General features: G+C 42.5%; 1 long non-coding RNA gene across 1 annotated transcript; it reads right to left on the reverse strand.

The window, feature by feature from the left end:
* Positions 1-5,886: 5,886 nt before the first annotated feature.
* On the reverse strand, positions 5,887-8,791 carry LOC122462736. The gene is made up of 3 exons (XR_006285482.1): positions 8,758-8,791; positions 7,717-7,826; positions 5,887-7,105 (listed from the first exon to the last, which is right to left on the reverse strand). It is a non-coding gene; the product is annotated as an uncharacterized LOC122462736 (long non-coding RNA).
* Positions 8,792-19,198: the final 10,407 nt, after the last annotated feature.

Here is a 19,198-nt window from a genome sequence, read left to right on the forward strand (position 1 = left end):
CACTTTGAGGGTTAAGCAAGGTCCCAGGATCCAAGTAAATGTTTATATGAAGTGCTTAAAGAGGGGAAAGAAATTCTCAATATAACCAAATATAAATCATGGTGCTTTATGTTAGCTGTCAAATTATTCGAGCCCTCGCATTCCAGTACTTGATCTACTGGTAATGTCACATACAATATGTGGGCTTATGCCTTGTTGCAGGTTTGGCAAGTAATTAAAGTAAGTTGTACGGAGAGTTTGCAGAGACTCCCAATACACAGAGGCACAAAACCCAATCTGCTAATTTTGTGATAACTATAAGTGCACAGTTATTCAGGAAAAATAAAAAAGGATTTTTACAAGTAGGAGAGAAAAACAAACTAGCTCTTCATTGCATTGTGCTGTCCATCTCCTGCCTCTAGCATGGACTAACCATTCAGCATTTCTGCATCTGTTTTCTTGGCAAGGTAAAGACACCGGTAGCAGTGGTGGAAACAGCTGCCAGGTAACCATCAAGAAGCAAGTCATCAGTGCAGGCGGCCACCAGTTCAGGCTTTATGCGCATTCTTGACCTGGAGGGGGACTATTCCCTCTAGGAGTCAGAAGAGTGATTTAGTCTTTATGCTTTGCCCTGGCTCTGCTCAGTGCAGAGAGTGCAGACTCCAATCATGCCATATTGAATTATGCCTGACAGTTTTATAATGGAAACTGTTCTCTCACTTGAGACTGCTGTGAGGGACCACCAGCTCATTTCTCCGAATCTAGCCAATGGTACCCATAGGATGGGCTGCCTGTAAAACCTCACTAACTCAGAGCAAACTCCTTTTTCAGAGTTAATCTGTAGGCTCCATCTCCTTTATATTGTTATCTCATTCTCCTCAACCTCCCTGCCTCAGGGCTTTTTTTTTTTTTTTTTTTTTGGGTGGGAATTTAATGCTGGGGCAAGGTGCCAGGGATGACAGAGCTGCAGACTGACACCCTCCATTTACCACAGAACAAGGAAAGCACCATGACGACAAGATTTCCCATGCTGCCTTCTCCCCCACCCCCCGCCCACATTGTGTCTGTCATTCCCACCCATACTTCCTTCCAGAAGGATAAAGCCTAGCTCACTCCCCACATCCATTACATGTGTGGCCTTTCTATGGAGGTTCTCAACAAGGAGGACAAAGCGTCACTTGTGTTGGTGGAGGAGTTTCTGATGTGGGCTCTAGTCCTCTAGGAATGAGGCTGACCACCAGATTCATTTTACATGGCCAATGAACAGCCACCTAATATCTGGCTGCTACCCATGACTGACCTGGGCTGGGATTTCAATAGGCAACCTAGGAGGCAAGTGTCCATATTCCCATTACCAGGCTGCTGTGCTGATCTTTCTTTGTCATATACAAGGAGAGTAGGCACAGATGTCACCCCACAAGCTGGCTAGCTGGAAAGCTGAATACTGGAGGCGAGTAAACAGATCACATTTTGGAAGTGCTGAGGTAAATTTATTCTTCACAAAGCCAATGACTATTTTTCTGTTTGACAGAAGCTTAAATACAAACTTTAAACAACTGCAGTAATCAGAAGTGAAAGGGGAAAAGGTGGAGAATTCCAAGACAGTGATGTGCTGCTGGAAGGGAGTTTTGAGGGAAGGCAGGGAACCCATGTTAAATGTCTGCTAAACTGAAGGGAAGAGGAGGGTGATTTCCCTGCCTCTGATGAAGTTCCCCCAGAGACACACTCCAACAGATGCTGCTAAACCAGCCCCATCAGAGATAAAATCTCTGGTGATCATGAAAATCCTGCCAAAGAGCAAATATTTTGCCTTTAGATTCGACTGGATTGCTCCAAATGGCAGGTATTAAAAAAAAATTTAAAAAAATTCCCAGGGAACGATACTTCACCTTCCTCTACCAGGACTTTGCTCCCAATTCACAATTATGCAAGCTGGAACACTGCGCAATACTCTCAATATACTCAGGATAGTTGTTAAGCACAAAGCATAAACATTTCCAGCAAATGCACTTAATAGAAGTTTGTCTGCCAAGTGCTGCTGTCTCCCTCCATGGTTATGGTTAGGAGAACACAGTTTTGATTAAACAGGAATGGTTTAAATGAATCTAATGAATAGGTTTGCCTCGTTTTTCACTCCTCCACCCATCGGCACAGGTAACCCTAGCATACACAGTTTGTCACAGGATTTTTGTGTGTGTGTGTGGGGGGGGGGGAGGGAGGGGGAATCCCTTGCTACAAATATTGGCACATCCACTTCCCAGCTCTGGTTGATTGAGTTTATCCAGACAATTACTGAATGGATCTGGTGGGTGAACAGGCAAACATAATTCAGGGGCCAGGAAGAAAACTGGCTATGGGCCCTGGCTGTGCATAATCTATGGCTATGTTCTGCTCCTGGGGTGAAATCCTGGCTCCATTGGAGTCAATGTGAGTTTTCCAGTGACTTCAATGGGGCTAGGATTTCATCCCTGATTACCAACCACAGTGCTGATAGGTTTCTTCTGTCAAGAGGCAGCTGAACACAGCAAAAAGAAATATTGCCGCAGTAATTAAGCTCCTATCAGTATCTACCTTTGTTTCAATCAGTTTGCTCCACCCTGCAAGCATAGTACAGCAAAGGTACAAGCTCTTCAGCCAAGAGTCTGGGACCTCAGGGAAGGGGTGTTTCTGCTCCACTTCTGAACTAACAACTTTGTTTCAAGGTTTGTTAAACAAACTTTGTTTAGCCACAGCCTGCTAGAGCTGCTGTTAATGGGATAGATTATACCTTTAGCAAATGAAGAAGCTTGCTGTGAATTAGAAAGACTTGAAGATGAGGTTTCTGTTTTAATTAACAGCTATGCCTGATGAATTAATGGTTTTCCTTGAGATATCAGTTGGTGTCTGTAAGTGCTGTTTCTCAGTGACACAGCTTTATTTCCCTCCCAAACTGTATTTCCCTTTCCCCATGGATTTTTCATACAGAAACTCACAGGGAGCCTCCCAGTAATAAAATACAGGGAAAGCTCCATTTCACCCAGCCAACCTTTTACCACATTGGGATGCACTGAGATGACATCACACAAATACACTCTATCTAGATGACTGACAGCCTTTTCTACCCATGTCCTGAATATCCACATATAACCACATCCTCTTGGAAATTCTACATCCAGCAATTTGCTGATCCCCGGAGTTATGATCTTTAGCCTCCATTGTATAAATCCTGAATTCTCTTTTGTTTCTTTGAAAACATTAAGTTCTTATCACAACAGAAGACAATACTGGACTTACCCTCCCACGATCATTACTAGAATACTGTGACTAGTTCTGATATCCACCATTTAAGAAAGATGTCGACAAACTGGAGAGGTTTCAGAGAGAGCCATAAGAATGACCGAACGATTAGACAACATGCCTGGGAGCAAAAAAGACAACTATCTCACTATATTTAACTTACCAAAGAGAAGGTTAAGAGGTGAATTTACCACAGTTTAGAACAGAACAGAAATTTGAAAGAGGGCTCTTTGAGATGGCAAAGGTATAACAAAATCCAATGGCTGGAGGCGGAAGAGAGTCAAATTCAGACTCAAAATAAGGTGCAAGTTTTTAACAGTGAAGGTAATTAACCACTAGAACAGTTTCGCTTGGGTTGTAGTGGGTGGGTTCTCCCCATCATTGGAACACTGGCAGTACTTAAGTAAAGATTAGATGCTTTTCTGAAAAGATATACCCTACTTCAGACAGGGATTCATTCAGGGAAATCCTATGAACTATGCAGGAGATCAGACTAGATGATCACAATGCCCCCTTTTGGTTTTTATAATCGATGATGCAATGAACAAAATATTGGGTAATAGTGGGTCATAGTGGATCAGTAGAAGACAGTGAAGAAATATACTGCTGAATGGAGAAGTTTGCACACATATGAAAGTACCGGTAACCTGTATGAAATTTAAAACATAACAGATTGCATTCATGACAGCAAAAACTTCAGCCTTGTTATTTTTCCACATTTAATTTAAAGAGGCAATTCCTTTTAAGATTTCATTCTTCAGCAGGGCAGATTAAATTTAAAATAGAAAAATGCTGCTGAATAGATTGGGGGATGTTCAGGGCTGGAGAACAACTTAATGAAGCAGTTACTGAAATACCATACATGTCCAACAGCTTTAATTTATACAAATATTATCCTTGTGTCTTTCATAACATGATGCAGAGGAGTTTGGAATACAGTAATTCCTTTGCTGTTCAAGATAATTTTATCCATTTTAGTACCTGGGTTTGAAACCAGCCCAATTCAAACCAAAAGGTCTACAAAGATTTTTGTTTTAATTGCTGAAACAGGCTTGCACATATAAAACCGGCTTAATTGCTGAAACAGGCTGCATGCTGTATAAACAGGGATAAGTGCCATACTACTGAGGGTCCAGCTCTGCCACTGTTACTCACATTGGTTGGTGCTTTAACTCACGAAGGTGAGTAAGGGTGGTGGAATCAGGCTCTTGGGCTGTAATTTCATAGAATCAGAAACCTTGAGAGAGGACCCAGATGCTCCTTTCTGGTCCAGAAGTTTGCATTTGTGGAAACTTGCAGGACAAGCACAGGAGCAATCTTTGCTTTTGGGCCTTCCATATGCCTCGCCTCACCAGAAAGCCTGATCTTTACACCTAGCTGCAGGGCTGATGCATTTGAAGATGACAGTGACACCAAAAATACTGGGGTAGCAGTGAGAGCTTCAGTTTAGCAGACACCTGAGATGTGACTTATTCGTAGGTGGCCGAGGATTCGTTACACCTGCTAGGATATTTTCAGAGATAGATCAGGGGGCCATATGCAGCCACACACTGTTGATAACTTGCTACTTTATAGTGTAAATCTTGTTGAGAGCTGGTGAATCAGTTCAATAAAGCACGGCCATCCCTGTAACCCCACATGAGCTGTGGCTAAATTTAAAACCAACTCAAATGGAACGTTTTCAGAGGTTCTAATTAAAAGGGGGGCATGAGCATGGAAGAGCTGATCCAGATCTCCTAAAGTTGACCACGGGGGTAGGTTTGGTTCAGTCCTGCCTCAATAGTTTTGTTTTGCTTGTGTGATTTCTCTCTCGGCCATTTTTGCATCTTCTGGCTGTGCTGGGAAGTGATGGAAATCTCAGGAAGGCTTGTGAACTTTCCAACACAAATTCTGGCCCTGGGGGGTTCAGATTAGAGAGTTAAAATGATTAGCCAAGACACCCCTTGAATATTTTAAGGTTCAACCATCACACCATATACCCTGGGAGGAAATATAGTTCATAGGGCATGAAAGCCATCACTGTGAGATCTTAGGTAAGTCACTTAACCTCTTGGTACCTTAGTTATCCCATCAGTAAAATGGGGGAAAATAGTCACCAACCTTTGGAAAACACTTTTGGCATGTCTACATAGGGATAAAAAAGCCATGGCAGAGCCGTGGCTGGTCAGGGTCAGCTGATTTGGGCTTGTGGGGTTCAAGCTCTGGGACTGAAAAAAATTGCTGTGTAGATGTTCAGGCTGAGGCTGGAGCCCGAGCTCTGGGACCCTCCACCCACACAGGTTCCCAGATCTTGGGCTCCAGCCCGAGCCCAGAAGTCTAGACAGTGATTTTTTCAGCCCCAGAGCTCAAGCCCTACAAGTCCAAGCCAGTTGATCCAGCCAAACCGTGGCCGGGCCATAGATTTTTTTTATCCCTGTGGAGAGGTATAGATGTGACATACTATAAAAGGGATACTCGTTACTTGGTGTTTTACTTGGTGTTTTATTTGTCCAAAAGGTCTGGATCTCTGCTTCAGATGTTTAAAGGAGACCCTGTTTTCCCTTCTGTGCTTTACTGAGAGAAATTGGTTGTCAGAAGACATCCTTGTTCTCAGTAGAAGCAGAGTCCATTAGTGAGCAGGGTATATCTTTTCGTTATACTTCATAACATGCATTTTCGTGATTGGTTGCAAGTCTGGCATCACTTCTCTCTTCAGAGGGTGTCAACCGTTTTGTATGATCTTAATATTCTCCACCCCATGAAAACATCGGATAAAAAAAAATCTATATAACAAGTCTGCAAGCATTTGATTGACACAGATTAATGTTACAATTAAAGAGTGTTATCAAGTGAGTGCTTCAAAAAAATCACAATATTTCAGAGGCAGGCAGGCAGGCTTCATGACACCACTGGAAGTAGAAACACTTTATAAAAATTATTTAGAATCACCATCTATCAACATCAGAAACCTTGTGTTGTGCTAAAATAATTGACAGCTTGATAGCTGTGCAATGTTTCCAATCCAATAAAATACAACACAGTATTTCCAATAACAACAAAGATATGCAAGGTTTACAGTGGTACCAATTTATTACAAAGATGGAGTTCTAATTTGTCTGGTGAACAACTTGAGAGTCTCTTTCAACTCCATGCTCAACGTCCTTCAAACTATTGCTAATCCAGTCATTTCTTTCATGAATAAACGAGCCATGAATATGCATATCAGATGTAGCATAGCATGGGCTGTTCTGTCACCTTACATCCAGAAGGTCATGAACATAAATCTTCTCAGATGCTAATATTCCATCTACCTCTGCTAGGTATTGAACTGCTTTCAAGTTTCCTAATGCCATTAAAGAGAGGCATAATTGGGTAGAAGCCCTCACATATTCAGTCCCTTGTGGTTCTTGGCTGAAGAATGAAAGAAAGAAAGCTAAAGGATGGAGTTAGAAATGAATATGCCAGACAGTCCCAGGCAGCTCATCAGCCAGAACATGAGCCTAACTGTTATGTCTTTTCCACGAGTTGTGTTCAAGGCTAATAATCCCTGGTCTGGAAGTGGGAATTATGGTGTCGTCATTTAAAGGGTGATCCATTTAAGCTTGACTTGGAATGGGATTTTCTTTCTGTCCCTCTCTAAACAGGGCACACAGGAAAATACTTGCAACAATCCAGAACTAAGCTCAGATTGCTGGCCGGAAGTTACCATCTAGTCTTCTCATTAAGATGGTGGATGGTGCAGCAAGGAAAGGTCAGAAAAGTTTGAGTCCCAGCCAAGCCTGTTGCAGGGTGTTCTCTCCTTTCTTCAGCTCTGTTCCATTCCTTTTCCCTCTCCTGCCAAATTTGTATCTTTGAGAATTTCTTCTCTCTGCTGGACAATGAGCAGATAAGGTTGGAACAGGCAACTTCACTTTTGCTTACTCTCCACCCTACACTTCCTCAGCCATCCCACCCCTGCCCTTAATGTTACATGTTCACAGGCCTAATTCTGACCCATATCACCCCACTGTAAATCTGGGAGTTAGCTGCTTACGTTGATGTAATTACATCAATGTGAGAGCAGAATCAGGATTCCACTCTTGGTGAAAAGCATATTTAATCTTAATCCTGTTGCTGCTCTGGGAGCAGCTTCTGTGACAATTAAAGTATTACTTTTCTGTTCTTAAGCCATTTTTAAAAGGAGAAATATCTCAGAACATAACATTCACTTATTTTGTTCTTTCAAAAACATAAGTTTGTTTTAAGCAGCTGTTCAAATGTTTCCAGTGAGGTTTGGATAGCAGGGTTTCCCACCCTCCACCCCAATTACGTTTAACAACAAAGAGGAAAAACTTAGTGTCCTGGAGCCACAATTAACCTTCAGCACTATTGGATTTTGTCACTAAGTGTATGTGGGACCCAGAGATAAAAAAGAGCATAATTGCATGGGTGCTTATGCATCACCTTGTATATTTCTCATTAGGGAACATTGTCTTAACATACCTGTGTTGCCAGTTTGGACCTGCTTCTTCAATAAGACAAGGCAGTGCAGAACCCCATGGAAGAAAATGAGACTTCGCACAGGATCTCGCTGCAAGGATCTCACTGCAAGACTGGGGCATTTGACAGGAAATGGCAAGCAAATGATCTATTATCATCATTAAAGATATTTGCATTTACATAACACACCTTTCACTGAGTAAGTTCAGTGTACTTCACAAACACCCCAATGAAGTAGGAAAGTGTCATGATACCCAGTTTACTACTGGGTAAACTGAGGTATAGGTAGGTTATCGGTCTTGCCTGAAGGTCTCAGCAACTCAGTTGAAGGGCTGAGTATAAACTTGGAGTCCTGATTCCCAGTCCTCTGCTCTAGTCAATATAACCATTTCCCCTATCAGGGAAGAAAATTCTTAAATATCCAACTGTAGCAATTGCAATGAGAAAAATTCTTTCATAAGAACAAAGACTATTGAAAAGGAAAGAATGATCATTCAATAAGAAAACACACAGTAGATTATTCCCCTATTTAAACACAAGGTATCATGTTGGAATTTCAAGGTGGAAAAAGCCCAGCCTTAATGCTGAGTTATACAATCGATAAAATGTTTTCATCGGTTTCTAATCCACTCAGTGGGCTGGTTTCACTACAGCGTGAAATAAATCCGGGCAGGTCAAGTTGGCTTTTTCTTTCCTTTTACCAAACCTGGCTTAGGCAGCCTGTGTCAAATATTTTCTTTTACATGTCATGGGCAAAAGTATCAAAACCCAAGCTGGGCTTATATTACATATTACAGCTGACAAATCACTGTAATTCACAGTCAGAGCTACTGTAACTTTGCCGCACAACTAGTGCGGAAGCTATTGACTGTGTTGCAAAATTAGCTACTTGAATTTCTTGGAGCTGCCAAGCAATTTTAGTAACCACTTCTTTTCTTAAAGAGGTACCTTGTCAAGAAGGGTCGGCCCCAAATTTAACTTGACTAAGGATTATTTAGAGCATTCAGATATCAGGTCTGATCAGTCAAGTTATTTGAAATCTACCTGGATGCTGCTGAGAAGTTGAAAACAACTGGCATTGTCAATGAATGTCTCTATACTGCAGTCGTCCAGCCAGGAGAGGGGGAAGAGTTTCATTGAACATAGCCTACTCCTAGAAGTGTATTGATATGGAGGATGTTGGTATGCAAGGTAGCAAATTAAAAGGCCACCTTGACTCATTCCTGGTAGCAAATAAGAGAGGCCAAGACCTTGTTCCCTTTTCACTCCTCCTGATCCGTATGCAGAAGGAGCCCCTCATGCACAGATCTCCCTCTGCCAGCACTAGAGGAGTAAAACAGCCACTCCCGGCTCCCTCCAGACCCCATCGAGAGAACTCATGAGGACTTTTGACTCCATAGTTGGGATGTGGCAGGTATATTGTCCCCCAATGGGGACTAGCAGAGGATTTGTTGAAAAGGTAATATGACCTCAGGCTGAGAAACTTTTATGCAGAGATCCCTCTGGTGCTGCTAAACTTCATCCAAAGGCGTTCTGGTGCACGTCCTAATGCCATCGCTCAAGTAGCCATGTTACCAGGGACCCAGAGATGGGAAAAAGGGGTCCAGCTTTTCATGTAACACATGCTGAGTAATAATATGTAAAGGCTTCATGAATGTAAAACTCAACCAGCTCTTTATCAACATCTATTTACAGAGATGTTACAACTACAGCTGGCAGTCCAGTCATGTGCACACAGAAAAACTTCCTGGTGTCTCCTCCTAACTCTACCTTCATGAAACCTGTGCTCCTTCCTCCAAATTCCATGCATGTTGCTACACTCTGGACCTTCATATGAACATTCCTTGCCTCCAGCAGATCTTGAGGAAAGGGGATGAAATCTACAGATTCTATTGGCCAAACTGCCATATCTTCCAGGCGGGTGCAGATCCCTGCCTGCCCTAACAAGACAGTCAGAGGAGAGGGGCTCAGAGAGTATGGTCCCTCAGCTGCCCTGGGTTGTCTTAAGTCTGCCTGGGTGATTAACCCCCTCCCCACAGGATAGCATATTGATGGGGTTGGGGAAATGCTGAAATTTTGATTTAAGAGCTTTTTGATATTTGCTGTATATTAGCATAAACCCCTTACTAGAGGCTGTCTGCTAGATGACCTTTGTAGCTCTGTTTCCCCTTGCCATATTTTGCCTTTTGAGGTCAGAAAAACTTTAAAATCACTTCCCTCTTCTTTGGCAGGTGACCAAAACTATTTTATTAGTACCTGAACAGATGGCCATGCCAGGAGAAGGAACATGAGCTGAGCTAGCCACAGGTCCCTTTCTTCACCACAACTATCCAGTGGACCATGGCTCTATTTTCCCCAGGAGTATCAGATATATAAGGGACAGATACTTTCACTTCCATTTTACCCATCTAGTTCAAACTACTACCTAGTCTGGATCGTTGGTTAGTTTCAAGAGCTAAACCCCCTGCATCCCAGCTCCTTTCTTTCTAGCCTTCTCTGGGCAAAAAATAAAAATTCCACAACAAACTAGGAGGGAAGATGTCATTTTCATGTGTTTCCACTTCAGTCCCTGGGGGAAACAAGCCACAGTTACTAACAGGGGTTACGTTTCTAACCTGAGTCCTGCCCCACTTAAGCTAAAATTCAGCATTTCTTGGAGATCAGGTTTTAGGAGCAGATCACCTGAGATGATGCATGAATCACTCTGCATTTTATTACAACAGGTAGCAAACTTCATTAATATAGCAGGCAGAGGGCCAGATTCTCAGCCGGTATAAGTTGGCATAGCTCCATTGGCTATTATAGAGTTATGCTGATTTATACCAGCTGAGATTCTGCATCAAAGTTTCTTCCAAAGATCCAGTGCTACTCTGGGACTCTAAAGCCCTTTGGAAAAGGCACCCCACATAGGCATAGAAAAGTAAATGCTTTACAGACTCTAAACCAATTTTTCAGTTGGTAAGAAGTAAAACGTCCATGCATGACTGTCATACAGTTAGGCTTTGTTTTTCTTGGAAACCTGGAAATAATGGGATAATATTTGTACTTTTCATATCCTCAGACACCTATTATGTTCCACAGCTGAGTGTAAGAGTTTTTGGCTCCCTAAGACAGCAGTGAACATATTCCTATTTACCAGATGTAGGTGTTATTACTTTATAGTCATTTTGAAGCTTACCGTGTTCTTATAATTTACACTTTTTAAAATAGTGGTTTAAATTCCTTGATACACGAAATGAAAGACACCAGAAAGACCTGAGGGTGGTGAAGCACTGGAATGCGTTACCTAGGGAGGTGGTGGAATCTCCTTCCTTAGAAGTTTTTAAGGTCAGGCTTGACAAAGCCCTGGCTGGGATGATTTAGTTGGGGATTGGTCCTGCTTTGAGCAGAGGGTTGGGCTAGGTGACCTCCTGAGGTCCCTTCCAACCCTGATATGCTATGATTCTATGACTGATAATTGAAAGGGAAACGCATGTCAAATTATTTCAAGATGCAACAGTGATTTTGTACAGAGTGAACATCCAGGTCTGATCCTCTAAGTGTCCAAATGATCTCTCTTAACCTTTATTTTTCTTCTCCCACTGTCCCCTGGTTTTTAAAGATTTTTTGCTCCAGTGTCTTAGGGGCCCTGGGAAGACCTCCAGTAAAATATTTGGGGCCTCCACGTAGGTTTAAACCAGGGCACTTGTAAGAAGTTTGGCATCTGGGACTCTTTGGTGGAGACTTTACTTTTGTTCTTTTTTGTTTTCCTTAATGTAAAATTACTTCAATTTTAGACTGAAACTACGGAATTACTGTGTAGTCACTATTGCCAACTCTTGTGATGTTATCTTAAGTCTCATGATAGTTGGAGTTTTTCTTAAAATCCTAGACCTTGGAGTCACGTGACTATACCAGACTCTCCCCGCTCCTTAAAAAATCAGTTGCCAGGTCCGTTGATTGCAGAGAACAGCTTGAAAAATGTGACCCTGAGTGGCTCAAAAGCCAGAAGGCAAATACAAAGAACCCCAAATGTGTTATTTTAAAATCTCATGATTTTCATGATTTAAAGTCTCATGGTTTTTCAGAGCCTGACTCATCTTCCAAAGCTTCAAACAGCCTCTATTATCCACCCTTGTGAATCCTTGCCCTCAGCTGTGTACAATGAAATCCTAAATCCCTCACTCTGAACCAGGACTGAGGGGAAATCCTACTCCTCCATGGACCAAATTCTAGAGCAATTGTAGAGACAAACCCTACCACTGCCTCACTCAATCCAATGGAGAGGCAGTTTAAGGGATTTTACAGGCCTATAGTGCTGGCTCCAAGCACTAGAACACTTTTGGCTTTACTGACTATGGGACCAAGTGGACAGTAAGACCATTTTCAAGATCCTATTCAGGAATGGTACCTGTCACTATAGTAACATCACCTCCCTTCAGAGTCAATCGCTTCCCTACACCTAATCTATAGTTGGGTCTTTCAACATAGTAAAAAGAAGAGCCTGTATTGAAAGCTCCAGGAAGGGAGTGTGGGGTAGGAGAGGCTGTGCTGTGAACAGGATGGTTTTAGTAGAATATTCTTCCTTGTGTAGTAATAAACGTTTATTAGTGAAGCAAACCTGCATAAGCAAGTCAGCCCATGGCAAAGGAGTAATCCATTTAAGTTGGGTGGTTTCCATAGAACAAGACAGTAATGCTGGGCTTCCCCTCTGGCAGTCCTTGCTAGAATCTAGGTCATGTAATAAGTAAAACAAGTTTGTGAGCCTCAGACAATAGGCCACCTTGCAAATAACTTCTGCATGCAAAGCTCAGGAGAGGTAGAAATAACTGCACTCAAGAAGCCTCACTGTGCAAAGGGGAAATCATACCCACTCTCCAAGGGGCATCCTTTTCTGGTCAACACACACTGGACAGTGCTAATTGTGGGCAGCAGAGGAAGGTATCCATCCCAGTTCGAGCTAGATTATTAGTTGTATTGTGGGAGCACCTTAGAGCCCCAGTCCTGGATCAGGGTCCTCACTATATATTGCACCATATACACACAAAAACATGGTTCTTGCCCCCCAAAAGTTTACAATTTAAGTAGCTTATGTAAATTAAGCTACTTATCTCCCCAAATGTGTTGGGCCTATTCAAAGCTAGTTACTGTCCCAACGCATATTTGTTTTCCTTACTATAGGCAAATGTGTGTTTGTTAATACCACTCATGTGTTGCAAAACCATTATGCACAGAATTGCCTCTGAATGCATGTAAGGCTGCAGACTGGATACAATAGCATTGTATTCAGATTCACAACACTCTCAAATCATTTCTAGAATGCTCAGTGTAATATTCCTGAAAGCAGGTCTTCCTACATCTCCCCAAGTAGTTTGCAAGTGAATTTAATACAGAGTAATTTCACAGGTTTGTACCATATCTAAGACATCTGCTATGGAAGCTTCCCTGATGACTGCAGCACTGCCAGTTTGTGTCTGTCCTGACCCAAAATAGCCCTTACTCCTTAGCTGAGACTATTAAACCAACCTGGTGGTTCTGTGGTGCAGACATGTGGGAACTAAGAGGAGTTCTCCAGACTCTTTCATTTGTTACCCAAATTAAGAGTTGACTCGCCCTCTCCAGAGGTGAAAGGTTAAGGCACTAGCTCATTGTGCTAGCTAGATTCTGTCATTATAGTTGGAATAAACTCTACACCATGAAGAGGTTTAAGCTTCTTAGGCCCCTGAAAAAGTTTAGCCTACTTTAAATCAGCAATGATCTGAGTTAGCATTCTTCTTCCCCTCTTAAGTAGCCATTGTTTATGTAGGGCTTAAACAAAAAATGGGCTTTCTGTTGTCCCCCTTCCTAAAAGGGGAGAAGCCTCCTGGGGAACACTGTTTGTTAGAGGGGCAGTGGTAACCCAGTTAAAATGTAACTTGATCTCAGCAAAGTGTTATGTGAAAATCCCATGCGCTATATTTGTTAGAAAAATGGCTGTTTATAGATCTCTAACTATCCGCCCAACTCAGAGTAGCAGCTCAGTCTCTATGCTACAAGAGGCTTCCTCCTAGCCATGCATTAGGGGAAAAGGAAAGCCAGACTCCTCAAGTCCCCTTCTTACCCCCATTCTGACTCCAGAGGCCCTCCACCCCTACTGGGCTGCAAATACAGGGGGCCTCAAGCCAACCCATACCCCATTCTGCAAAGCAGCTTTATCATCTTATAGTGACTAGCCAGCTGTTGCATGCTAAATGCCCCCAACCCCCACATGAGATCTAGCTACTACCTACTCTGGGAAATAGGGCCCTTCATCTGTCCCTGAGCTAGTAGCTGCTTCAATACCATTTCAGCTATAGAGAGCTCTAGCATCTCTCAACCCCAATAACGCCATTACTGTGACATACTCCTCCCTCTACTACTTCTCAGGAAGAAGAGTAATAGCCATATATATAGACTCAGAACCCTCCCTTAGCAACCACAGGTGTGTCTGCATTTTACTCAGGACCCAAGCTTGCTCCAGCCAGCTTGCTGATGAACATCAGCTGGCCTTACTCACCAGCCAGGCAAGACAATTAAACTGAGGGATTTCTCTCAGCCCTCCGTCCCTCGCCCTTCCCCTGAATATTGAACTAATTTGTGCCCCAAGACACTGACAGTCGTAAGAGGGGCATTTTTGCTCAGGCTACTCCAAGAAGAACACCATGAGATGCTCCATCAGTTTCATGCAGAAATTCAGTGACAATTGTAAAGCCCCAGCATGTCACTCTATTGCTGATGCAGGTGAACTGCAAAGGAAGTAAATAAACAGCAGCTGTTCTCTACTCCTTTAGAAACAAGGAGGCAGGAGGACAAGGAGATCAGAATTGCTAAGTGGGAGCTGAAAACATGGGATGCACTGGGAAATCGAGGAGGAGGAATAATTTAGGCCCTAATCCTGCTAGTTGTTCTACCTAGGCATACCCTAGAGAGGAAGAATAGTCATATGTTAAAGCACTGGGCCAAGACTCTGAACCTCTGGTGCATTTCCTGGCTCTGTTATAGGATTCCCGTGTGAGCATAGGCAAGTCACTCATATCCAGATCCACAAAGGTATTTAGTTTCCTAACATCTATTGAAATCAATGGACATTAGGAGACTAAATACCTCTGTGGATGCCACCTGCTGTATTTTCAAAGGTGGTTTTGTGCCCCATGATGCCTATTTGCATCTTGTGATGCCTAAATACCTTTGAAAATCTAACCCTTAATCTCTCTCTGCCTCACTTTCCCATTTGTAAAATGGGTGTAATAATACTTCTTTCCCCCCACTCTTTCTTTGTCTGGTTGATTTAGATTGCAAAGTCCCCAGAACAAAGACAGTCTCTTTCTATGCTTCTATGTATTTGTACAGTGGGCCCCAGCTTGGTTGTGGCCCACAGGCCCAACTGTAATACATATAACTGTGGAACAACTTGCAAGAGCAGGTCTATAGAGGGGTTTGTTTGTTTAATTTTATTTGACTAAATAATAGTTTGGTTGGGATCACTTGATGGTATCATTTGAGGGGGATAAAGTAGGTGAAGCTTTATGAAAAACCTTTAAAATACTTCTGGTTAAGCATTTTAGAATATCAATTTATTGAGATATTTGGTGTATTTTCTCTAGCAATTTCCCTCCCTAGACTTTAGGAATCCATTTTTTTTCCAAAGTATTCTACACTTTAATTAATAGCTTTTATATTTTAGAGTAGCCACAGGCAAACTGCTTTACCCAGAAAAATGTATATATTGACACACCTTTAAGGCAGCTAACTTCTCCCCATATTAATATTGATAAGCGCCTCATTAATTAGGCAGTCATAAAAGAAAGTCTTCTGATAGAATAAGTACATTGAAAGTTTTAGCTCACTTGGGACGAGTTCTGCCTGCAGCGAAGCTGCAAAGTTAAAGCTGTGAATTAACTCTAGCAATCAACCCCCAAAGTGCCTGCACCCCTCAGGGCCAGTAGTTCCATTTGATCCGGTTGAAAAGCAAATTAGCATTGCCTTCACCCTTGCTATGATGCTCGCTATTCTTTTAATTAATGTTTTATTGGACTCCCCTGCCCAGTTACTATATATGCTTATTTTACCACCCAACTTTATTCCGGGCTAGTCCCAACCAATGTTTCTTGTGCCAGCTGGAACCTGTGTGAGTTGCGCCTCTCTTCTTTATACTAAAGCAAAGCATTTATTGCATGGCATTGGTAGCTTGCTCTGCCCACTAGAATCTTTCCCATCCATCTCACACTTAATTGCAAACTCTGCATTTGGGCAAAACACCCACTGACTACAGTGGAAGCAGAGACTTCAGAGGGAATTTTGTCTGTGTAAGACTGGGCTCTGTGCAAATGCCGGTATGACCCACATCTTTTATAGGACTGCAGGTAGACAGACCCTCTTTTCAAGCCTTTGCTGGATTTCTTTCACAACTCCCGGAGCTGAGCAAGAAGTTCCATGCTGAAGTATCCCTCATACACTCCTCCCTGAAGCCTGCACAATTAGCAGTTCTGCAGTGCGTCTTAAGATCCAGAGGCAGGGCAAGGAACTCAGGTCACTTAGGGTCACTAGGATAAGCAAATTCAAAATCAGGCCATTACACTTCATTCTGTGACTGACATAGACCTTTAAAAGGTGTGACAAAGACCCCAAACTCACCAATCAATGTCTTTTTTCCTTAGTGTCCCATACTCATCACAGTGGTCTCTGAATGATAGTTCTGATTTGTTAGGGGGACTGAACCAGAGAGTAGTACACTGTTGCCACTGAACAAATAATAATAATTACTTCTGTCTCCAAGTGAGGTTGGTGATTCAATAAAGACTGAAGTGATCGGGGCTGAAGTCACTGGTACGGAATAGGGATAGCATGGTAAAACACTAGTAGCACTGCAGATGTCCCACTGCCCTAAGGAATATACAATAAGTTTCCTGCCCCAACAGCCTCTGATATTTCACAGGCAAAAATGTTCACTTAAAAATCACAATAACCCAAAACTAAAGATGGGCCTGAGCAGCAGTGTTTGAACTAAGATACGTTGTCTCCCAAAGTGTGAGGTGGGGGCACTCAGATTTGGGGTCCACTGTTATAGACAAGCAATTCTAGAGAGAGGATCAGCTGTGAAGGTTTGGATGAGAACTTTCCCAGTGTTAAGGTGGGTGTTTGGAATCAAGGGTTTTAGTTTTGGTCCAGAATTGTCATGAGAACAAAACAAGGCCTAGATTCTACAGACATTCGTGCAGGAACTACACAGCACATAAATCTTAGCCTTACACAGCACAAGGATCAGAGCCTTAATCAATATCTTTTTAAAACCATCTTCTGCTGATAATAACAACTGTAACATGCAACTATCCTGGAGGTTCTTGAAAGGCAACTGCTCAAGTAGTTTTCCCTGTGAATTTCACTAAAAGACTATGGAAAATGAGTAGATGACACCTGCCTAATTAAGCATTTCACAGTTGCTATTTCACGGAATGAGACATTTTTTAGAGACACTGTAGTGAGAAAATGGAATTTCATCCTTGTGAAAATACTGGGGTGTATTTGCTTCTCAGTTAGGGATTGGTGAGCCAGTTTGGAAAAAAATAAGAACCTTTCATCCTTCCCCCCAGCCTTCACCCTATTCTAGAGCTGAATCAGACCTTTAGTAAAGTTCCTGAAGCATTTGGATACCTTTTCTTCATTTCCAATTATGCACCAGAACCAGCACCACTGGGAAGTATGTTGATAGAGTCTGTTCTCATGAGATCTACAACCCCATTCTACAGACTCAAGTGAGTTGGATACTTCATATAGACAGCTCAAATTTAGATATACATGAGTGCCCAGTGTCATCTCTAGAAGAGAAGCTGTTTAACCCGTCAAACCAGCTTTCCAGTCCCAAACCATCCAAGTAGCTCCCCTGTCCTGGAAACCTCTGCAGACAATGGAGCTGCTCTCACCAGTAAGTTCAGTTCTCTTCCCTTCTTTATAAGGATCTCACACCGCACTCATGAGTGTAGTATATGAGTGCCTTTGTTCTTGTAAACAGCTGATTGGTTGAACTTTCAATGCCAGTGGACTGCTGGCATAGAAAATTTCAGCCCTAATGGTTAAAGTCTGGCAACGTTAGGAACATCTTTAGGGGCTTATAATGGAAAGCATCAGGCTACCTCAGTAAAAGGAAGGGCTACCATCTCCCCTATAATATTTATCATTGCACTGTGGAGTATCACTGTAAATTAAAACCAAACCACACTTGCCAAACATGGCAGATGCTAGTTGTCTCACTTGACCTATGTTACGTTTTCAGGAGGGAGCACAGCGGTCCCAATCCTGAGCGGAGAGTCTGAACACCCACAGCTCCCAGTGACTGGCCAAAGTAGTGAGTGTTCAGCATTTTATAGCAGTAGGCCCAGAGGCCACAGAATCTAATGTCAGAATAAGACAAACAACTTTCCTCTATTGACTAATGAGCCAATCCTGCAAGCTATGGCTTTCCCGAGCATAAGTGCTTGCAGGATCAGTGCCCTAATTCCTCCCCAAACTATATCTGTCTATCTATCTGCTTTTTATAGACATTTTCACATTGAAAGTTAAAGCTAAATAAATCACTAATTCCTATTGCATGATTATTTTTTGGTTACCTATGAAAAAATCCTTTCCAGGTGCCTGACAAGATAAAAAATGAATAATAGTCAGAAAACTGGGTGGTGCTTGAGTTTCTCTGCTCTGTTACTAACCACAAGCTAATGATAAATGCTTCAGCTCTGCTACCTTGTGCATCTACATGTCTGTGGCTCTGCCTGCTATATGCCTGTCCTTGCTTGCCCTCCCGTCTGGAAAGAAGGTGCAGTATTCCCAAAGGCCTAGGGCCAAGTTTTCACACACATGAACGTGAAAAATGCACATGTCCTGCCCCCAGTGCACGCACGAATACCATGCATTTATTTATTTTGGAAATGTGTATAGTACTTATCACCGTGGCAACTCTGGAAGGTGCTTCATACCAAAATTTTAAGCACCAATGATGTTAGCTCTCCGCATTGGGCCATATGACATAAAACCACAATGTGGATTGCCAGCAGTAACACTGATAAGCAAATCAAATGTATAAAAACAAAGCGGGCCAATAGCAATAAAAGCAGATCAACCAAAACCACCAGGTAAAATAGATATGCCTTTGCATCATGCCCTTAAGATGGCCAAATCCAGCTCTGGCAAATCGTCAAGGGCAGTGAATTTCCAAAGCAGGAGCTCTCTGCTAAAGAGAGCCTTGCTGCTGGATATGGAATGTTCAAACACAAAGCAACAGCCTACCAGACAACTGTAACTTAGCTGCCATGGGGAGCCGGGTGAGAGAAGGTGAGCGTGTTGCAGGCAACTGAGGGTTGGTTGATACAATTGTGTTGTGTGAGCCAATGTATAGGTGCAAACCACGTCTGAGACCAGGAGCAGTTCAGGCCTCATTGCCAGAAAAAGCTTTGAAGATTGTCATCACTCACACCTTGAATTGCACCCAGAAGAAAGC

The sequence above is a fragment of the Chelonia mydas genome, chromosome 13 (genome assembly GCF_015237465.2).
Source record: "Chelonia mydas isolate rCheMyd1 chromosome 13, rCheMyd1.pri.v2, whole genome shotgun sequence".
Lineage (NCBI taxonomy): Eukaryota > Metazoa > Chordata > Testudines > Cheloniidae > Chelonia > Chelonia mydas.